This window comes from Hemiscyllium ocellatum, chromosome 32 (genome assembly GCF_020745735.1).
Source record: "Hemiscyllium ocellatum isolate sHemOce1 chromosome 32, sHemOce1.pat.X.cur, whole genome shotgun sequence".
Classification (NCBI taxonomy): Eukaryota; Metazoa; Chordata; class Chondrichthyes; order Orectolobiformes; family Hemiscylliidae; genus Hemiscyllium; species Hemiscyllium ocellatum.
Window position 1 is genome coordinate 50,683,447 of NC_083432.1, and position 24,438 is coordinate 50,707,884.

At 42.1% G+C, this 24,438-nt stretch overlaps 1 protein-coding gene across 1 annotated transcript in view; it reads right to left on the bottom strand.

Annotated features, from left to right (window-relative positions):
- Positions 1-24,438, bottom strand: part of LOC132830958 (zinc finger protein Aiolos-like) — a 203,648-nt gene that overhangs the window by 134,599 nt on the left and 44,611 nt on the right. The window lies entirely within an intron of this gene.

Genomic DNA, 24,438 nt, shown 5'->3' on the forward strand with positions numbered 1-24,438 from the left:
TCAGTCATGTACTAGTGGGTTGTGTAGCACAATTACTTAAAATGAAAGCTGGAAATGAATATTTCCTTACTATTTTGGATAAGACTACTTGATTTCCAGAAGCTTTTCTCTTAAGAACAATCAAAGTTAAAGTTGTTGTGGTAAAACTCTCACAATTTGGTCTACCAATGGAAGTACAGTTTGGCCAAGGATTAAATTTTATATCAAAAGATTTTCAAAATATCATCGGTAGTTGAGGGATTAACCAATTAGAATTGACTGCGGACCATCCACAGACAGAAGGCGCACTGGAGAGGCATCACTAAACTCTCGGAACCAGGGCCAAAGCCTATTGTTACAAGTGTCCAAAGGATTGCAAAAAGAGTTTATACAATCATAGAATCCCTACAGTTTGGAATGTTAAATGTCTTCAAGGCAGAGATGATAAATTCTTGATCTCGCAAGGAATTAAGGGCTACGGGGAGAGTGCGGGTAAGTGGCGTTGAAATGCCCATCAGCCATGATTGAATGGCAGAGTGAACGCGATGGGCCAAATGGCCTTACTTCCATTCCTATGTTGTATAGAAGCAGGCTAATTAGCCCAATCCTCATCGCCCCTCCAAACAGCATCCCATCCAGACCCACCCTCCCATCTCACTTTATCCCTGCATCCCAGCATTTCCAATGGCTAATCCACCTAACCTACACAACTTTAGAATGTGGGAGGAAATCGGAGCACCTGGAGGAAACTTATGCAGATATGGGTAGAACGTGCAAACTCTACACAAACAGTTGCCTGAGGGTGGAATTAAACCTGAGTCCCTGGCTCTGTGAGGTAGCAGTGCTAACTACCGAGCTATCATGTTATCCTTAAATTGTTCTCTTTTCTTATTTTTGAAACCAGAGATTCTCCAAAAGAATCCATTGGTTTCAGCCCATTCAAATTAGTTTTTGACCATGAATAAGAGGACAATTAAATCTGCTTATGGCCAATTGCTAAACCTGAAAAATTAATCTTCAATGTTACAGTACGTATTCACATTTCTCAAAGGTTAACAGGAACATGTAGAATTGGATAGGAATATCTAAAAACTTGCCAAAACAAGATGAAAGAATGGGCAGATAAACCATAGAACATTACAGCACAGTACAGGCCCTTCAGCCCTCAATGTTGCGCTGACCTGTGAAACCAATCTGAAGCCCATCTAAGCCCATCACAATTCCATTTTCATCCATATAGCTATCCAATGACCATTTAAATGCTCTTAAAGTTGGCAAATCTACTACTGTTGCAGGCAATGTGTTTCAAGCTCCTACTACTCTCTGAGTAAAGAAACTACCTCTGACATCTGTCCTATATCTATCATTCCTCAATTTAAAGCTATGCCCCCTTGTGATAGCCTTCACCATCCAAGGAAAAAGGCTCTCACTGTCCACCTTATCTAACCCTCTGATTATCTTGTATGTCTCAATTAAGTCACCTCTCAACCTTCTTCTTTCCAATGAAAACAGCTCCAAGTCCCTCAACCATTCCTTGTAGGACCTTCCCTTCATACCAGGCAACATCTAGTAAATTTCCTCTTAACCCTTTCCAAAGTTTCCACATCCTTCCTATAATGTGGTGACCAGAACTGTATGCAATACTCCAAGTTCAGCTGCACCAGAATTTTGTACAGTTGCAGAATGACCTCATGTTCCGAAACTCAATCCCTCTATTAATAAAAGCTAGTACACCGTATGCCTTCTTAACAATCCTATCAACCTGGGTGGCAACTTTCAGGAATCTATGTACATGGACACCGAGATCTCTCTGCTCATCCACACTACCAACAATCTTACCATTAGCCTGGTACTCTGCATTCCTGTTGCTCCTTCCAAAATGAATCACCTCACACTTTTCCACATTAAACTCCATTTGCCACCCCTCAGCCCAGCTCTGCAGCTTACCTATATCCATCTGTGGCCTATAACATCATTCTGCACTATCTACAACTTTACTGAGCGGAGTGTCATCCACAAATTTACTAACCCATCCTTTTATGCCCTCATCCAGGTCATTTATAAAAATGACAAACAGCAGTAGACCCAAAACAGATTCTTATGGCACACCTCTAGTAACTAAGCTCCAGGAAGAACATTGCCCATCAACCACCACCCTCTGTCTTCTTTCAGCTAGCTAAATTCTGATCCAAACCACTAAATCACCCTCAATCTCACACTTCCGTATTTTGTGGAATAGCCTACCATGGGAAACGTATCGAATGTCTTACTGAAACCCATGTACACCACATCAAACGATTTACCCTCATCCACCTGTTTGGTCACCTTCTCAAAGAACTCAATAACGTTTCTGAGGCACAACCTATCCCTCACAAAACTGTGCTGACTATCCTTAATCAACTTATTCAAAGATGAGAGAACCAAAATGTTTAAAGCAGCAGATAAAGTCTTGGTGCTGTTGCCTTTACATGGTGACCCAGCAAAAGCAAACTACAAAGTAATTAAAAAGGTTATACCAAAGAACTGTGGATGCTGGAGATCTGAAACAAAAACAGAAATTGCTGGCAAAACTCAGCAGGTCTAGAAGCATCTGTGGGAAAAAAGCAGAGTTAACATTCCAAGTCTGGTGTCTTTTCATCAGAACACAAATTAAAAGGGTTTGTCAGGTCACATATTTAATTGATACACCTGTTCATAGGGAAAAAAAAATGATTGTGTGATGTGAACATGTTGCAACAGTACAATCATAGAGAAGATGAGAATAAACAGGCATGGCAAATTGTAGGTACAGTAGAGGAGGATATGTCAAAAAATGATGAGCCAAAGAGAACTGGACAATTTCCAAAGTGAACTTCCTACTGTTAGATTAACAAATTCAGAGAAATTAAAAGAACTCAGACACTGCATTTTCGTAGCTGGAGAAAGATCAGTAGAGAGACATAATGAGATTGCTCAGGACAAAGATGCTTGCAAAGATACACTTGGATGCATCACACTAACCAACCACGACCAGGGTTTAGGTATTTCAGACCCGGTAAAACAAAACCCATATCAGTTATACCCAAAGAAACAGGCCAAAAAAACAAGTTCAATACAAGTTGCAGAATCAATCGATCAAACCACGTCTGAGAAACCTAAGTTCTCCTGTAGTACTGATTCCTAAACCAGACGGTTCAGTTAGATTATGCATAGATTACAGGAAAGTGAAGGCAGTCACAAAGACAGATTCATACCCTATTCTCAGATTAGAAGACTGCATTGATAGGGCTTTATGTTTGGATCTGAAGGGGATATTGTTTAAGTTTGCATATTAGTAATTAATAATCTGATCTTTTTCCTTTTTGGAGAATAAATAGGTTATAATAACTATGATTTTGTTTTCCTGTTTATTAAGGTCACCCCTCAGCCTCTGATGCTCCAGGGAAAATAGCCCCAGCCTATATATCCTCTCCCTATAGCTTAAACCCTCCAACCCAGGCGACATCTTTCAGTCTTTGTAGGGCTCCTTAATGTCATAAGTGGTGCTGATGTCAAGGTTAGTAACTCCCACCTCACCTCTAAAGTTCAACTCTTTTGACTATATTTGAACCTAAAGCTATAATACAATTAGAATTGAAGTGGCCTTGGCTTACCCAAACTGAGCATCAGTGATCAGATTATTTTTCTGCAAGTGCTGAATTGATAGCTCCATTGACAACCATTTCCACTACTTTGCTGATAATTATGTCATCACCTGAGCGTATAAGAAAACCCTTTCTGGACTGCTCTGATTAACTCATATGCTGCAGCTTAGCAAACAAAAAACGAGAGTTCTGAGGAAGGGTCACTCGACCTGGAACATTAAGTCTGATTTCTGTCTATAGATGCTGCCAGACCTGCTGAGTTTTTCCAGCAGTTTCTATTCATGTCTTAAAAAAGTTGCATCTGGTTGTGTAGTTTCAATAGAAATCTGTATTGACATTTCCACACAGCTACTGCAATAGAATTATAGAGGTTTGCTGAGTTGAAACAACTAAAGTAATCTGTTTGCCTGTTTGGAAAAATAGAGGATTAACTGTCTTTGATGTGGAATCTGAATAGCAGTCTGTTTTTTTAAATCTGAGAGATGAACAATTTGAGGGAATTTAAAAACCTTGAATGGGTTCTATGGGAACAATGGGAACCTTGTGCTTATCATCCACTGTTGGCAAATAGAAGAATGTTTGGCCTTAGTTGAGCCCGCAGTTAAAATGGCAATTCTAATGATGATTTTTGAGGAGCCGGTGTTGGACTGGGGTAGACAAAGTTAAAAATCACATAACATCAGGTTATGGTCCAACAGGTGTATGTGGAAGCACTAGCTTTCGAAACGCTGCTTCATCATCAGGTCATTGTGGAGCAGGACCATAAGGCACAGAATTCTAATGATGCAAGTGTGTTGTTTACAAAAGCCCTGCTTCTCTCAGAAGAAGGACTTCCTATGAGGTGTTAACTATTTCTGTAGACATAGGGCATTAATCAAGATATTCGTAATGATGGGGCGGGTGGTGGAAGATCACAAATGAGTGGTGTCAGATTGAACACCTGTTTGTTATATACACAGAATAACATCAGTAAGTCAATGGGACCAAGTGTGGGACAGACGGTTGACTGACAACCATCCGTTTAATGCCTCTGCTGAAGTTGCAAGTACTCCCGCTCCTATCAACTATAATAACACCAAATAGACCATAAACAATAGGTGCAGGAGTAGGCCATTCTGCCCTTCGAGCCTGCACCATCATTCAATATGATCATGGCTGATCATCCTTAATCAGTATCATGTTCCTGCCTTATCTCCATAACCCTTGATTCCACTATCCTTGAGAACTCTTTCCAACTCTTTCTTAAATTAATCCAAAGACAGGGCCTCCACTGCCCTCTGGGGCAGAGCATTCCACACAGCCACCACTCTCTGGGTGAAGAAGTTTCTCCTCATCTCTGTCCTAAATGGTCTATCCCGTATTTTTAAGCCGTGTCCTCTTGGTTTGGCACTCACCCATCAGCGGAAACATGATTCCTGCCTCCAGAGTGTCCAATCCTTTAATAATCTTACGTGTCTCAATCAGATCCCCTCTCAGTCTTCTAAACTCAAGGGTATACAAGCCCAGTCGCTCCAGTCTTTCAGCGTAAGGTAGCCCAGCCATTCCAGGAATTGATCTCGTGAACCTACGCTGCACACCCTCAATAGTCAGAATGTCTTTCCTCAAATTTGGAGACCAGAACTGCACACAATACTCCAGGTGTGGTCTCACCAGGGCCCTGTACAGCTGCAGAAGAACCTCTTTGCTTCTATACTCAATCCCTCTTGTTATGAAGGCCAGCATGCTATTAGCCTTCTTCACTACCTGCTGTACCTGCATGCTTACCTTCATTGACTGGTGTACAAGAACACCCAGATCTCTTTGCACTGCCCCTTTACCTAAATTGATTCCATTTACGTAGTAATCTGCCTTCCTGTTCTTGCCACCAAGGTCGATAACCATACATTTATCCACATTAAACTGTATCTGCCATGCATCTGACCACTCACCTAACCTGTCCAGGTCACCCTGTAATATCCTAACATCCTCCTCACATTTCATCCTGCCACCCAGCTTAGTATCATCAGCAAATTTGCTAATGTTATTACTAATACCATCTTCTATATCATTTTTTTTTAGATATTTTTATTGAAATTTAACATTTTTGCAAATTTACAAAAATAAACAAAACTCTCAAATACAAACATTGATGTACAATTAAATCATATATACAATAGTCATAATTTAACAAAGAAAGAGAAAGAAAGAAAACAAAAAAAGAAAAAAATGAAACGTAAAAAGAAAGAAAAAAAAACTCAACTTTCTACTAATCTAACCTATAACTAACCAGAGTGTATACCTAAGTCTCTTACATGCTCGGAATGTATAAACATCAAATATAATAAAACCCATATTCGCGCAGGATTCCTCTCCCAAGGGGCCCCGGAGCAGCCGGGTCTGAAATCTTCACTAAATAAAAGCCCTTGTTAGGATAGCCGAAATATCTGCATTTATATAATTCAAAAAGGGCTGCCATATTTTATAAAATAATTCAGTCTTTCGGTGCACCATATTTGTGAGGAAGTCAAGGGGGATATATTCCATAATTAATCTGTGCCAATTTGAAAGTCCAGGGGGGCCCTCAGCCACCCAGTTCACCAAAATATTTTTCCTTGCACAGAAAGAGAGAATAGAAAATAGTCTCTTCCCATGCATATCCAGAGAGGAGAGGTTCCAAAAGCCCAAAAGGAGAGATACAGGGTCCACCCTAATTTCTGTTCCTAAAATTTCTGTCAGGGTATTTGCCACTTTAGTCCAGTATCTGCGGATTTTCTGACAAGTCCACAGACAATGTACAAGAGTACCCACCTCTATTTTGCATTTAGGACACATTGGAGATGCTCCTGCCTTAAATTTTGCCAGTCGAGCCGGAGCTATATGGGCCCTATGAAGTATCTTTAGTTGGATAGCCTGAGTTCTGTTACAGATAGCAATTCTTCTAGCATTTTCCCAAATGTCATTCCACATATCCTCAGAGATTTCTAGCCCCAAGTCCTGCTCCCATGTTTTAAGCAGGTCATCCATGTCTCCTGAGACTCCATCATGTAGCAAATGGTATATAGTACTAACGGAGGATGCCCCCGCTGGTCGTAAGACATTACGTTCTCTGTCTGATTTATAAAGACTATCTATTAATGTAGTCTTCCTCTGTATATAATCTCGAACTTGGAAGTATCGAAAGAGATCCATCGAAAGAGATCCCCATTAGGTATTCCGAATTTCAGACGCAGCTGCTCAAAGGACATCAGGATCCCATCTTTAAATAGGTCCCCTAAGCATGAGATGCCCCTGGATCTCCAGAGTTTAAAGGTGGCATCTGTAATCCCCGGTTGGAATCCCCATGCGCCTACTATTGGTGCATGGGGGGATGTTTTATGTGAGTTACCCTCATTTTGCCGCATTATATTCCAGGCCTTAATTGTGTTTAATATTATGGGATTTTTACAGTGGTCTGTAATGATTTTCCTCTTATCTGAAAATAAAAGGTTAATAAGTGGGTATTTTACTTGGGAGGCTTCGATATCCAGCCAAATTGATTGTGGATCAGATGAAACCCAATCAGCTATGTAACTTAGTAGGGAGCTTAACTGATATTTCCTAAAGTCTGGGAAGTCCAGTCCTCCCCTTGCCTGTGGAAGCTGTAGCTTCTTCAGCTTAATAAGGGGCCGTCTATGGTTCCAAATAAAGGAGCCCAACCAGCCATATAATTTACGTAGGGCTAGCCTTGGCAGCATCAGCGGGAACATTCTCATAGGATATAAGAGACGGGGCAGAACATTCATTTTAATTAATGCTATTCTCCCTAGCCAGGAAATCGGAAGGTCTCTCCATCGCTGGAGGTCCTGCCTTATCCTTTCCATTAATTGTACAAAATTAGCCCTATACAGCTGATCAAATACTGGCATGATAAAAATACCTAAATATAAGAAGCCCTCCAGGGACCAACGGAAGGGAAAAGGGAATCCGCCCATTAAGTGGGGTATCATAGCCAGACCACCCATTGGCATGGTTTCCGATTTTGAAAAATTAATTTTATAGCCTGAGAATGCACTAAATGTATTAATAACTTGAATTAGACGAGGCACTGACATTAAAGGATTACTGAGGAATAAGAGAACGTCATCTGCATAGAGGGTAATTTTGTGTTTACCTGTACCAATCCTCGGGGCCGTTATATTAGGATCAGTCCGGATGGCTTCTGCTAATGGTTCGATTATCAGTGTAAACAACAATGGTGAGAGAGGACATCCTTGACGGCAGCCCCTACCCACACTGAAGCCATCCGATCTTAACCCATTAGTAATAACAGCTGCTTTGGGGTCATTATACAATGTTGAAACCCATTTGGTAAACACATGTCCAACGCCAAACCTTTCCAATGTGTAAAATAAATATGACCATTCAACCCTATCGAATGCCTTTTCCGCATCCAATGAAATTACTACTCCTGGTATCTTTCCCTGATGACAGGCTTGGATCATATTCAAGACCCTTCTGATATTATTGGATGATCTGCGGCCCTTAATAAATCCCGTCTGGTCCTCCTTTATAATATATGGCAGTACCCTTTCTAGTCTTAGTGCTAACATTTTTGAGAGAATTTTAAAGTCTTTTATCTGATCTAGAATTTTCAAAGGGAAGTTCTTCCGGACAAGGATAACGACTCCCCTGCTTTTTGAATTAAAAGAGGAAAAAAAGGCCTGATCAAATTTGCCCTGTCATAATTTTAAGTGTTCTTTATCCGACAGGTGTGTCTCCTGTAGGAGAGCTATATCAACTCTCTCCTTCTTAAGATTTGATAATATTTTCTTCCTTTTAACTGGCGAATTACTCCCCCTGACATTCCAGGTGCACCACTTAACCGACTGTTCAGCCATAATCATCTGAACAGATCCGAGACCCCTCGGGAGGGGAAACCCTATCTAGAACATCCCGAGCATGGAGCATACAAGATTTACAAAAGTAAAGATTCTCTGATACACTCAAAACAATATAACAAAAAACTCTTTCTAAGTATAAAAAATATAAAACATTCCGAATTGGAGATTTTCTCCCTTGTTCCCAGGGAGCGTCACTTCCTCTCCCACAGTCCATCTTACCCTCTTCCAACCAGTGCCCCACCCTTGACCCAGGTGTTCCTCAATAAAATGAGGAGAATTCAAATATAATATAAAGCTAGAGTTAACAGTGAACACCCCACCCCCACCCACACCCACATCTAAATATATTTGTGAATATTAATACCATATATAACTATAAGATTACAATCTCAACATGTAATACTTAAATATAATACCACAAAATAACAGGGGAAAGAAAAACAACCCCGCTCCTAAAAACAGAAGTAAAATAGAATAAGGTAACCACCTCTCCCCATCAACATTAACCAAACGCCCCAACATATATATATATATATATATATATATATATATATACATACACACATAGGGGGAAAGATAAGAAAAGATGAAGGGATGTAAACCAAAATAATGGGAAAGACAGACCAGCGTCCACAATCTCTTACAGTTTATTTAAGAGAGTCCAAGAATTCCTTAGCCTTCTCCGGTGATCCGAAGTTATATATGGATCCTTCGTGGCTAAGGCGTAGCGTCGCTGGATATCGTAAGGAGTACTGGATATTTAAGTCCCTTAAACGCTTCTTTGCCTCATCGAATGCCTTCCTCTTTCGGACCAAAGCTGGGGAGAAGTCCTGGAACAGCATGATCCTGGATCCTTTGTGGGTCATAGCTTGGGGATCTTTTCCCAGATTTCTTGAGGCTTCCAGGAGCATCTGCCTCTCCCTATAGCTCTGCAGCTGGAACAGGACCGGGCGTGGGCGCTGGGTTGAGCCGGGCCCACGTACTGTGACCCAGTAGGCCCATTCTACCCTTACCTGGCCTGATCCATTATGCAGATTTAAAAGTTGTGGCAGCCAATGCTCTAAGAATGCTGTCAGCTGACCTCCCTCTTCCTGCTCGGGAAGGCCCAACAACCGAATATTTTTTCTACAACATCGATTTTCGAGGTCATCAATGTGGTTTTCTAGGTTCTGGACTCGATTCTCGAGAAAACGGATGTGGTCGGCTGTTGATTTTATCGCAGTCTCTGAGGCTGCGGCCTTCGACTCCACCTCTCTGACTCGGCACCCCAATTCCTGAATGTCTCTGCCCTGCTTCTGCAGCTCGGCTGATAAAAGCATCAATCTTCGCCTCCCACCTGGCAAACATCTCCTCAAAGCTCATCTTCATTGGTAAATCTCCTGAAGTAGCTGAAGACACCTTTGTTGCAGATGAAGAGGGAGAGGGTGGGGGAGGGGTCCCTGCTTTCTTAGAGCCGCCTGTTCCCTTCCCTTTACTCATTTTCCAGCTAGTATTAGACTATTTAAATGTACTAATAGGTAACTATTTAAGGTTAACAACTATTATAAATGGTTTAGTGAGTGTGGTGGGGGTGGATAGCCCACTTTTCCCAAGTTTTGGGTAGAGCACTGTGGACTCAGTCTTGCTGAGTCGCCGCCATCTTGGATCCCCCTTCTATATCATTAATATATATTGTAAAAAGCTGCGGTCCCAGCACTGATCCCTGCAGAATCCCACTGGTCACTGCCTGCCATTCCGAAATGGAGCCGTTTATCACTGTCAGCCAACCAACTTTCAATCCAAGTTAGTACTTTGCCCCCAATACTATGCACCCTAATTTTGCTCACTAACCTCCTATGTGGGACTTTCTCAAAAGCTTTCTGAAAGACCAGGTATACTACATCTACTGGATCTCCCTCGTCTATCTTCAGAGTTACACCCTGAAAATGTACAGAAGTAAACAGCCTGAAAAGGAAAAAGTCAAGTAAATGTTTAAAATGGAGCTCTTCAAAAAATCCTTTCCTTCTTCCTTCAGACATCAATACATTTGCTCCATATTATTGGCATTTTCTATTTTTATTGCAAGTCCATGACTGGACTATGAAGCCTTTAAAATTTTGTAAATTATGAAAATGATGAATTACAAGGGAGAAGCAATTCAAGACATGAGCTAGTCCTTGATATTCTATGGAAAGACCATACATTTATGCGGCTGTTGGAATTAGAAGCAAGGCAGAGAAAACACAAGTTGCCAGACTGAGCAACTTTCTTCAGCCCTCCTTTCTCAACATTCCTGCTATGTTCTGAACTCTGTTTTGTTGAGAAAACGCTCTACATCAAATACATTAAAAACTAATGGATTTTTGCAACAGTAATTCCAGGAGAAAAAGGAATGTACTAGCCATGACTGAAGAAAAATTCCTCATCGGAAACCAAAACATCCACATGTAATCAATGAATTTTTATTGATTTAACCTTTTTATCTGCATCTAATTTGCCCAAATTTAACAGACATCACTCTATGAAGTTTTATTACCTTTTGGCACACTTGGGGAAGGTATATGTTTGCAAGTATCAACTGGAATTACTGTAGGAAGTATTCATACATATTAACATTTTTTCACATTTTCACTGGAGTAAGTTTTGACACTAAAAATGACTTCTTACATGTTTAATTTACCTGGCATAGCTCTTACAAGACTGCATCCAGTCAAGTACATACTGAATTGGCAAGATCACATGCTTCTACAACTAAACTTCTGCTATAAACAAACGGAGGATGGGAAAAGAGGAAAACCATTCTTTCCCTTCTAAACTGGTTCCTAGATACTATACAGTGTGGAAACAGGCCATTTGGCCTAACACTGACCCTCAGAAGACCATCCTTTTACTCTGGATTTCCCATGGCTAACGCACCTTGCCTACACATCCCTGAACACTATGGGTAATTTAACATGGCCAATAAACCTAACTTGCTCATCTTTTGGACTGTGAGAGGAAACTGGAGCACCTGGCAGAAACTCTCCTGGCCACAGCGCGAATATGCAAACTACACACACACACACACCAGAGGCTGGAATCAAACCTAGGTCCCTAGGCCTGTGAGGTAGCACTGCTAACCACAGAGCCACCTTGCCACCCCCATTGTAGCATAACCTGACTACAACATACTATTTCACACCATATTATCTGCTCATGGAATACCATTATTTTGTTCATTCCCAACATACTCACTGTGACTGTTTTCCAAAACTAGCTCCCTTTTTAAAATAAATAATCAATTTTTTTTTCAATAATGCATTCCACACTTTAACCCTCAACCAGTTATCCATTCAATTTCTTAGGCAGTTGAGGTCAAAACAATGAATACTTTAGCTCAAAAATAGAAACTGCTGGAAAAGTTCAGCAAGTCTGGCAGCATTTGCGGAGAGAAATCATAGTTAACGTTTCGGATCGGGTGACCCTTTCTAAGAATGGTTTCAGCTATTAGGGCTTAAAGGGATGAAAGAATATTAAGAGAAAACAGAACAGGGGAAGTTGGATAATCCGCTATGATCATATTGAATAGTGGAGCAAACTGCCTACTTCAGCTCTTATTTTCTACATTTCTGTGACAGTGTCCCCACCTCTGGGTTAGATGGCATGGTTTCAAGTCCCACCTGCTGCAGAGGTATGTCATAATATGTCTGAACAGGGTGATTCAAACAATCTACAAGCAATAAGGAGCAATGAAGATAAATCAGCAAAGTAATAATGAACATTGAGAACCAACTCCTTTATAGATCTGCAATTGCAACATTAGATTTATAACTCCTTAACAGGTGAAACATAAAATTTGGCTTCTCCTAGTCTGTATATTTAAGAAAAACAGTAATTATTCAAAATACCAAAAATGGCTGATAAAACTGCTGCTGGCCCCTGGGCTTGTTCAAATGGAGCCATTGATGTCAACTGGTCACAATTCAAAATGCGTTCACGCTTTGAGCGTAGCAATGTCCGTGTCTTAACAAACTGTACTATCACCATTTTATGTTTATTCCGTTTAAAAGTGAAGTTAAATGTTCTGAGCTGCCTTGGCCGTTTCTGCTCGCGCTCCCTCCCAGGCCCCAGCGCGCGCGGGTGGGGGGAGGGGAGGAACAGGCTGTCCCTCGCGCCCTCCATGTTCCCGTTTCGTGATCCCGTTCTTGTGCAATGGTATCCTCAGATCCGAGAACCAAAGTTGCTTCTCCTGATTGAGCAAGTGAGCAGTTTAAACCTTCACTTCTTACAATTAGTTAATATAAACACTTGTATTGCTGTTTAACGCCGTCAACGTCCTTGTTGTGCGTGTGCACTATTAACGCCATCAACAGGTGGCAGATGAATCCCTCACCGCTGCTTTCAAAAGTATATCGGCCGTACATTAGCGAATCAACAACTTTCTAAAATACTTTTTTAAAAAACTTTCTTCTCCAAATGTTAATAATTTAAAATTTACCCAAGCATTTATTTTAGGCCTAATAAAAAGTCTGGGGAAAATGCAGATGATTTTCTTCCTGTGAATTTTTCACAACTTTCCAGAAACAGAGTATAACACATTTCCTGAAGTAAATTTTTTTTAATGTAAACTACTTTGTCATACTTTCTACCATTGCTTTCTATCATGAACTGGAAAACAAGGCGCAAGTGGCTTTGATCCTGTATCTCTTCAGTGATCTCATACTCAGTATTAAAGCTGAATCTTTGTTGCCAGAGTACAATGGTCACATGTGAGCACAGCTTTTCAAAATGGGACCAGCTATGTCATCAGAATTAAGGGAGTGGTGGAAATTCTGGCACTAGCAACCTACAATATTCTTGGTACTCTTGGCACCTTCTATGTACTCCACTGACAGATGGAAACCCCTCTTGCTGTTTCTTTGGCACAGTCTATCCCCATGACATTGCAAATAATGTCTGGCTCATCCCCAGCACTGGAGATACTCCAACAGGACCTTCTGGAGGCCAGTACTACCTCATCTATTGCAGTGCATCAGCTGCCAATAAATTGCCACTTCCCAATTATTGTATATTTCTTGATTTAAAGTGCCTTTATTTACAGTAAATGATGTAGAATTGATGACTTGTTGAGATGCTGGGCAGTGGAGCCCCTGAAATTGGTTGTGTCTACTTAGGCATGCCTTCAATGTGTCACCATTTACAGAGGTCCCCAGAAATGTATCAGCATTCACACAGAGTCTCCAGGGATGTGTCAGTCTTTATGTAAGGACAGAGCTGAAAATGTGTTGCTGGAAAAGCGCAGCAGGTCAGGCAGCATCCAAGGAACAGGAGATTCGACGTTTCGGGCATAAGCCCTTCTTCAGGAATTCCTGAAGAAGGGCTTATGCCCGAAACGTCGAATCTCCTGTTCCTTGGATGCTGCCTGACCTGCTGCACTTTTCCAGCAACACATTTTCAGCTCTGATCTCCAGCATGTGCAGACCTCACTTTCTCCTTTATGTAAGGACACCCAGGAATGTTTCAGTATCACACTGGATCCCCAGGGCTATTTACAGTATTTACACTGCATCTCCACGAAGGTGTCAATATTTACATCGAGGCCTGAGAGAAGGTTTGATTGTTTCATCCTAGGATCTTAAAAAAAGTGACTGCAGAGATAGTAGATGCATTGAACATTTCTAAAACTTCTGAATTTCTGGAAAGGTCCCATTAGACTGCAAAATATGAATCCTGTATTCAAGAACAAAGGGAGAGAGAAAGCAGCAAACTACAGACCAGTTAGCTTAACATCTGTCACAGGAAAGTGATATAATTCATTTAAAAAGCCAAAAAAACTGCAGATGCAGGAAATCAGAAACAAAAACAGAAATTGCTGGAAAAGTTCAGCAGGTCTGGCAGCATCTATATGTTGTGAAACTAATTTATTTGAGTTCTTTGAGGAAATAAAAAGTAATATGAATAAAGGGGAAATCTATAGCTAGTGGTGCATTCCAATTTCCAGAAGTTTGATGAAGCTATTGAAGACTGAAAATTTCTAAACAAAATAAAAATTCAGTATAAACTAGACACTAACATATTAAGGATAAAGGATTGGTTGGCTAAAAAGAAAAGAATGATATTAATTACTTATATATAATGGCTCATTTTTTTTAGTTTGGCAGGCTACAACTAGTGGAGTGCACAGGAAGTAATGTTGGACCCTCAACTCTAAATAATCTATATTAACTACTTTGACGAAGGGACCAAATCTATAGTTGTTAGATTTTCTGAAGTCAAAAAGATAGATGGGAAAGAAAGTTGTGAGGATAAAGAAACCACAAAGAATTTAGATAGGGAGGTGGACAAAGATTTAGGTGAAAGATGTAATGTGAGAAAATGTGAATTTGTCCATTTTGGCAGGAAAAATAGAAAAACATTCAAATGGAGAGAGATTGTAAAACTCTGCTGCATAGAGGGATGTTAGTGTTCTCGTAAGTAATTCACAAAGCATTAGCATGCAAGCACATCAAATGATTTGAAAGACAAATGGAATTTTGGTTCTTTTTGGCAGGAGACTAAAATATAAAACTAAGTTGGTTTTCCACAATTGTAAAGGCTGTTGGTGAGACCACATTGCAACACCATGTATTGTTTTGGTCTCCTTAATAAAGAAAGGATATAAATGCATAATGCAACAGAGGTTCATTTGATTGATTCCTGGGTTGAGGAGATTATCTTTTGAGGAAAGGTTGCACAGGTTATTTGAATGATTTATTGCCACATATATCCAGGGAGATAAAGTGGAAGTGTTCTGTTACCACAATGGGGAAGAAAGTTGTGAGGATAAAAAACTACAAAGAGAAATTACAAAGGTGCCATTTTGAGGTACGAAAGAATAAAAAGAAAGTACTTAAGTCGAGTTCATCTCCATCAATCAGGATCCCAAACACAGCTCCAGAACTTCTACAAGGTCCCCTCTCCAGGGTACATCAGCCAGAAGTACTTGCTCTGCTATCACAGCAGATGTCCCACCGCCATTCCAGGAACCCATGCATCAGACTTAAGAGAAAGGAGTCACCGCTGACACCGTTCCAGTCTCCCCACGACATCAGGAAGATGAAAAGAAAAAAGACAAAGGTAAGGTGCTGGAAGACTGGAGGTTGGCAAACATGGTGCCACTGTTTAAGAAAGGGTGGTAAAGACAAGCCAGGGAACTATAGACCGGTGAGCCTGACCTCGGTGGTGGGCAAGTTGTTGGAGGGAATCATGAGGGACAGGATGCACATGTATTTGGAAAGGCAAGGATTGATTCGGGATAGTCAACATGGCTTTGTGCGTGGGAAATCATGTCTCACAAACTTGATTGAGTTTTTTGAAGAAGTAACAAAGAAGATTGATGAGGGCAGAGCAGTAGATATGATCTATATGGACTTCAGTAAGACGTTCGACAAGGTTCCCCATGGGAGATTGATTAGCAAGGTTAGATCTTAAGGAATACAGGGAGAACTAGCCATTTGGATACAGAACTGGCTCAAAGGTAGAAGACAGAGGGTGGTGGTGGAGGATTGTTTTTCAGACTGGAGGCCTGTGACTAGTGGAGTGCCACAAGGATTGGTGCTGGGCCCTCTACTTTTTGTCATTTACATAAATGATTTGGATGTGAGCATAAGAGGTACAGTTAGTAAGTTTGCAGATGACACCACAATTGGAGGTGTAGTGGACAGGGAAGAGGGTTACCTCAGATTACAACAGGATCTAGACCAGATGGGCCAATGGGCTGAGAAGTGGCAGATGGAGTTTAATTCATATAATTGTGAGGTACTGCATTTTGGGAAAGCAAATCTTAGCAGTACTTATATACTTAAAGGTAAGGTCCTCGGGAGTGTTGCTGAACAAAGAGACCTTGGAGTGCAGGTTAATGGCTCCTTGAAAGTGGAGTCACAGGTAGATAGGATAGTGAAGACGACATTAGGTATGCTTTCCTTTCTTGGTCAGAGTATTGAGTACAGGAGTTGGGAGGTCATGTTGCGGCTGTACAGGACATTGGTTAGGCCACTGTTGGAATATTGCATGTAATTCTGGTCTCCTTCCTATCGGAAAGATGTTGTGAAACTTGAAAGGGTTCAGAAGAGATTTACAAGGATGTTGCCAGCGTTGGAAGATCTGAGCTACAGGGAGAGACTGAACAGTCTGCGGCCGTTTTCCCTGGACCGTGGGAGGCTGAGGGGTGACCTTATAGAGGTTTACAAAATTATGAGGGGCATGGATAGAATAAATGGACGAAGTCTTTTCCCTGGGGTCGGGGAGTCCAGAACTAGAGGGCATAGGTTTAGGGTGAGAGGGGAAAGATATGAAAGAGACCTAAGGGGCAACATTTTCACGCAGAGAGTGGTACATGTATGGAATGAGCTGCCAGAGGTTGTGGTGGAGGCTGGTACAATTGCAACATTTAAGCGGCATTTGGATGGGTATATGAATAGGAAGGGTTTGGAGGGATTTGTGCAGGGTGCTGTAGGTGGGACTAGATTGGATTGGGATATCTGGTCGGCATGGACGGGTTGGACCGAACAGTCTGTTTCCATGTTGTACATCTCTATGACTCTAAGAGAGAGAAGAAGAAAGTAGTCAGCCTGGAGTGGACGGGATCAGCCCAAACATTACCTCCCATGCCAGTGCCATTGCTCTTCTCTGGTTAAGTCCATAAAAGTTTAAATAAATACATTGTCCTATAATCCTGCAAAATGCATGTCCTCCAAGAAATATTGAAGATGAAGTGTCAAAAGCCTATTGATATCTTTCTTGAATATACTCATGACTTAGTATTACCAACTCTCTGGTGTAGTAATCCAAATTACACATTAGGCCTGTGTCAATTGAAGTTTAGAACAGAGAAAGGCGATCTTACTAAAAAAAATAAGATCTTCAGGGGACTAGATAGCGTAGATGGTGAGAGGATGTATCATTTTGTGGGACGGACTAAATGAGAAAACACCGTTCAAATATAAAAAGTCCTCCTTTTATATGGTTACAAGATGACAAGAATTTATTTTCTCCCAGAGGGTCACTACTCAAGGAAGTTTTCCAGAGAGCAGTAGAGGTGGGGCCATCAAATATTTGGTAAATCAAATGGATTCTTGATTGACAAGGGAGTCAAAGGGTATGCAGGTTAAAAGTACAGTTGAGGCTACAATTGGACTAACCATGATCTAACAAATGATAGAGCAGACTCAAAGAGAAGAGTGGTCTTCACCTGCTCCTAATTTGTGTGTTTCCTTTTGTACAAACAACATGCACAGCAATTATACAGGTTAACTTGGCGATTAGAAAGGCAAATGTATGTTGGCTTGTTTTGCAGATTGTAAAGGGCTTTGGTGACATCAGACCTAGAATACTGTGCATAATATTAATCTCTGCATTCAAGGACGAATAGACATGCCTTAGAGAAGATTAATTAAAGCGGTGCTGGAACAGCACAGCAGGTCAGGCAGCATTTGAGGATCAGGAAAAATTTTTTGGGCAAAAGCCCTTCATCAGGAATGAAACCCCATTCCTGATGAAGGGCTTTTGCCCGAAAAGGCGATACTTCCTGCTCCTCAGATGCTGCCTGACCTGCTGTGCTTTTCCAGCACCACTTTAATTTTGACTCTCATCGCCAGCATTTGCAGTACCCACTTCTGCCCCTTAGAGAAGATTTGGTAAACAATAAAAACAACAAGGATTCAGTAATGGAATACTCCGATGAGGGAGACTGTCCAACGACAAGAAATTGAGGAGAATTGATTCATACTGTCTCTAACAAAAATTTGCATTCATTTTCTCATTTGGCTCAATACAATGTTCCAAGACAAGAGTATTATGAAACAAAACTTAATACACAGAGGAAGATGTTAGGCCAGATGACCAAAAGCCTGCTAAATATGTAAGTTTTAGAAGTCAATTTCACTTATTGTAGAAAATAATGTCTGATACACTAATGCCTTTTATGGATGTCTTTACGTGGCCTAGTCCACATGTAACTCCAGACCCACAGCTTGATTAGATTAGATTCCCTACAGTGTGGAAACAAGCCCTTTGGCCTAACAAGCCCACACCAACTCTCCGAAGAGTAACCACCCAGACCCATTTCCCTCTGACTAGTGCACCTAACACTCTGGGCAATTTAGCATGGCCAATTCACCTAACCTGCACATCTTTGGACTGTGGGAGGAAACCGGAGCACCTGGAGGAAACCCACACAGACACTGGGTGAATGTGCAAACTCCACACAGACAGACAGTCGCCTAAGGCTAGAATTGAACCCTGGACCCTTTCGCTGTGAGGCAACAGTGCTAACCACTGAGCCACCGTGCTGCCCCTTGACTGTTAACTCACCCGTGAAATGGCCAAGCAGAAACTCAGTTGTATCAAATTGCTAAACAGTCTCAAAAAAGGAATAATACAAGACAGATTGCCTGGCACTGGAAGTGACAAGAGCAAGTTCAGCCATGTCCACCCTTAAAGACTTCCTCACTAATATCTGAGAGCTCTCACAGCACTATGCTTGTGGATTCATACCTCACAGACAATGTCCCAACCAAGACTATCTGGCAGGACAAGCTCAGCAGAGGTAACGGCTCAGTAGTAAACACTAGAAAGGGAGTTGCCCTGGGCCCTCAATATTGACTCCAGTCATCATGGCATCAGTCAAACATGGGCAAGGAAACTTCTTGCTGAATGCATTGACCCCCTCAGCTGATTAATCAATGCTCCTCCATGTTGACCAGCACTGGAAGGAAGCACTCAGGGTGGCAAGGGTGGAGATTGGACTCTGGTAGGGGACTTCAATGACCATCATCAAGAGTGTCTCAGCAGCCCCACTATTGATCAAGCTTGTTGAGTTCTAAATTGCTGGGAGACTGGGGTTGTGGCAGTTGGTAAGGGAACCAACTACAATGAAAAGCCTACTTGAACCCATCCTCACCAGTCTGATTGCTGCAGAAGCATCAGTCCTTGACAATATTGGTAATAGTGACCACTGCAGTCCTTGTGGGGACAAAGTCTCATGTTCACATTGTGCTACTACCACCATGCTAATGATTTCAAACAGCTCGGGATTGGCAGTAATGAAGCACTATAGGCCATCAGAGCAGCAGAGTTGTACTCCTGACTCAATCCACAAACTCATGGACTGGCATTTCCCTCACTAACATTATCATCAAGCCAGAGGCACAACCTCAGTTCAATGAAGAGTGCAGGACAGCATGCTCAGAGTAGCACCAAGCTTATCTAAAACTGAGCTATCAGCCTGATGAAATGACACTACAAGACTGTGTGTGTATTAAAACACGATCAGCAAGTGACAAACAGGGCTAAGCAATTCCACAAAAAAACAGATCAACTCTAAGCTCTACAGTCATGCAACATCCAGTTGTGAATGGTGGTTGACAATTAAGCAGCTCACTGCAGGAGGAGGCTCAATAAATATCCCCATCCTCAACAATGGGGAGCCCTGCACATCAGTCCAAAGGATAAGGCTAAAGCATTTGCAATGTGGTACAAATGGCTGACAAGTCTCAAATGGCCAAATAGTCTAAGCCTGTTCCTATTTTCTACTTTTCTGTGTAACAGGCTTCAGTTAGAAGTGCAGAGCTGTTGACCCGTTTCGGGCTCCTCCAGAGGCCACAGCATCACATATGTCAGTCTTCAGCCAAATTGATAAACTCCACATGATACCAAAAGACAGCTTTACATTCTGAAAAGGAAATAACAATATACCAACAATAGTACCGAAGACCTGGGCCCCAGAACTTAATGTTAAGCCAAGGTGTTGCAGTACAGTTATAACATTGGCATCTGCTTGACAAAATGGAAAATTGTCCAGCTATGTCCTGTACATAAATAGCAAGCAAAAGCCAAACTGGCCAGTCACCACAAAATCTGAGTATTTTCAATCATTGGTAAAATGATGGAAGGGTCCATCAACAATGCCATCAAGCAGCATTTGCTTAACAGTAACCTGCTCACGTCTCAGTGTGGGTTTCATCATGGCTATGCAGCTTCTGAGCTCAATCCAGTCATGGTTCAAATATGGAAAAAAAGAACTAAACTTAAGAGGTGAGGCAAGAGTGACAGCTCTCGAATTCAAGACTGCATTTGACCAAGCGTGGCATCAAAGAACAGACTGAGGAGAGCTAGAAGGGAGCATGAACAACCCTTGGCAAGTAGGATTAAGGAAAACCCTAAGGCATTCTACACTTATGTAAGGAACAAGAGGTCGGCCAGAGTGAGAGGAGTGCCGATCAGGGATACTGGAGGAAACTTGTGTCTAAAGTCAGAGGAGGTTGGGGGGGGGGGGGGGTCCTTAATGAATACTTTGCTTCAGTATTTATTAGTGGGAGGGACCTTGTTGTTTGTGAGGCCAGTGTGAAGCAGGCTGATACACTCGGAAAGGTTGATGTTAAGGAGGATGTGCTGGAAATTTTGAAAAACATGAGGATAGATAAGTCCCCTGGACCAGATGGGAAATATTTGAGTAAAAAGTGAGGTCTGCAGATGCTGGAGATCAGAGCTGAAAATGTGTTGCTGGTTAAAGCACAGCAGGTTAGGCAGCATCCAAGGAACAGGAAATTTGACGTTTCGGGCCAGAGCCCTTCTACAGAGGTAAGGGAAGAGCTTGCAATGCCTTTGGTAATGATCTTTGCGTCCTCGCTGTTCATTGGAGTACTGCCAGATGATTGGAGGGTAGCAATTGTTATTCCTTTGTTCAAGAAAGGGAAGAGGGATAATCCTATGAATTACAGACCAGTCAGTCTTACATCTATTTTTGGCAAATTATTAGAGAGGATTCTGAGACTCAGGATTTATGGTTAATTGGAAAACCATAGTTTGATTAGAGATAGTCAGCATGGCTTTTTGAGGGGCAGGTAATGCCTCACAAACCTTATTGAATTCTTTGAGGATGTGACAAAACAAATTGAAGGTAGAGCAGTGGATGTGGTAAATATTGATTTTAGCAAGGCACTTGATAAGGTTCCCCAGATCTAAAAGTTGAAGTTCTAAATTGGAGAAGGGCCAATTTTGACGTATTAGGCAAGAACTTTCAAAAGCTGATTGGGGGCTGATGTTCGCAGGTAAAGGGACGGTTGGAAAATGGGAAGCCTTCAGGAATGAAATAACGAGAATCCAGAGAAAGTATATTCCTGTTAGGGTGAACTTGCGTCCACACCTCTCCCCTTACTTCCCTCCAAGGCCCCAAGGGATCCTTCCATATCTGCCACAAATTCACCTGCACCTCCACACACATCATTTACTGCATCCGCTGCACCTGATGTGACCTCCTCCATATTGGGGAAACAGGCCGCCTACTTGCGGAACGTTTCAAAGAACACCTCTGGGACACCCGGACCAACCAACCCAACCACCCCGTGGCTCAACACTTCAACTCCCCCTCCCACTCCACCAAGGACATTGCAGGTCCTTGGACTCCTCCATCGCCAGACCATAGCAATACGACGGCTGTAGGAAGAGAGTCTCATCTTCCGCCTAGGAACCCTCCAACCACAAGAGATGAACTCAGATTTCTCCAGTTTCCTCATTTCCCCTCCCCCCACCTTGTCTCAGTCAAATCCCTCAAAGTCAGCACCGCCCTCCTAACCTGCAATCTTCTTCCTGACCTCTCCGCCTCCACCCCACTCTGGCCAATCATCCTCACCTTGGCCTCCTTCCATCTATCACATTTCCAACGCTCCTCCCCCAAGTCCTTCCTCCATACCTTTTATCTTAGCCTGCTGGACACACTTTCCTCATTCCTGAAGAAGGGCTCATGCCCGAAACGTCGATTCTCCTGCTCCTTGGATGCTGCCTGACCTGCTGCGCTTTTCCAGCAACACATTTTCAGGGTGAAAAGAAAGGCTGGTTGGATAGGGAATGCTGGATGACTAAAGAAATTGAGAGTTTGGTTAAGAAAAAGAAGGAAGCAGTTGTAAGGTATAGACAGGATAGATAGAGTGAATCCTTAGAAGAGTATAAAGGCAGTAAGAGTATACTTAAGAGTAAAATCAGGAGGGAAAAAAGGGGACATGAGATAGCTTTGGCAAATAGAATTAAGGAGAACCCTCTTGTCCTTAATGTATTTGTCAAAATGAGTCATTCCTGATTCAGTGCTTTTGCCTGATCCGTCAATTTTCCTGTTCCTTGGATGCTGCCTGACCTGCTGTGCTTTTCCAGCACCACTCTAATCTTGACTCTAATCTCCAGCATCTGCAGTCCTCACTTTCGCCTCAGGGTGAATAGCCTGCTTGCACACTATAGTGATTCCTTGTATTCCTCAAGATACTCTCCTGGCCTAACAATCTTAGAACATAGAACAGTACAGCACAATACAGACCCATTGGCCCTCAATGTTGTGCCAACCTTTTATCGTACTCTTAAGATCAAACTAAATTACATAGCCCACATTTTACTATCATCCATGTGCTTATCCAAGAGTCGCTTAAATGTCCCAAATGTATCTGATTCTAATACCACTGCTAGCAGTGCATTCCACACACCCACCACTCTCTGAGTAAAGAACAGACCTCTGAAATTTCCCCTAAACCTTCCTCCAGTCAACTTAAACCAATGCCCCCTCGTGATAGCCATTTCTGCCCTGGGTGATAAAGTCTCTGACTATCCACTCCATCTATCCTCTCATCATCTTGTACATCTCTATCAAGTCACCTTTCATTCTTCTTTGCTCCAATGAGAAAAGTCCTTGCTCCCTCAACCTTTCCTCATAAGACATGCCCTCCAATCCAGGCAGCATCCTGGTAAATTTCCTCTGCATCCTCTCCAAAACTTCCATTTCCTTCCTACAATGAGGTGACCCGAACTGAACACAATATTCCAAGTGTGGTTTCACCAGACCTCATAGAGCTGCAGCAGCAAAACCTCGCAGCTCTTAAACTCAATCTCCCTGCTAATGAGATCCAACACACCATATGCCTTCTTAATAACCCTATCAAGTTTGGTGGCAACTTTGAGGGGTCTATGGACATGGTTCCTAGATCCCACAGTTCCTCCACACTGCCAAGAATCCTGCCATTAATCCTGTAATCTGCAATCAAATTCGACCTTCCAAAATGAATCACTTCACACTTTTCTAGGTTGAACTCTACCTGCCACTTCTTAGCCCAGCTCTGCATTCTGTCAATGTCCCACTGCAAGCTATAACAGCCCTCCACGTTATCTACAACTTCACCAACCTTCATGTTATTGGCAAACTTACTAACTCACCCTTCCACTTCCTCATCCAAGTCTCTTAGAAAAATTACAAAGAGCAGAGGTCTCAGAACAGATCTTGACGGAACACCAAAATGCTCTCCCACCGAGAGATCTGATACCTGACCTGGTTCATTGCCAAGCACCAAATCCAATATGGCCTCCCCTGTAAATCTACATATTAAGTGAGGAATCCTTCCTGGACACACCTGACAAAATCTGCTCCATCCAAACTATTTGCAGTAAGGAGGTTCCAATCAATATTAGGGAAGTTGGAGTCACCCATGATACCAAACCTGTTACTTCCACACCTTTCTAAAATCTGCCTCCCAATCTTCTCCTCCATGTCTCTGTTGCTTTTGGGCGGTGGGGAGAGGGGTCTATAGAAACCCCCCAATAAAGTCACAGCTTCTTTCCTATTTCTGACTTCCACCTATACTGACTCTCTGTGGACAAACCCTCCTCGATGATTTCCCTTTCTGCAGCTGTTATACTATCCCTGATGAGCAATCCACTCCCCCATCTCTTTTACCTTCCTCCTCATTCCTTTTGAAATACCTAAACACCAGAATATCGAACAACCATTTCTGCTCCTGTGAGATCAAAGTGTCAGCAATGGCCACAACATTATAGCTTCAAGTACTGATCTATGTTCTAAGTTCAAAGATGTGCGGGTCAGGTGAATTGGCCATGCTAACTTGCCCGTAGTGTTAGGTAAGGGGTATATGTAGGGATATGAGTGGGTTGCGGGTCGGTGTGGACTTGTTGGGCCGAAGGGCCTGTTTCCACACTGTAAGTAATCT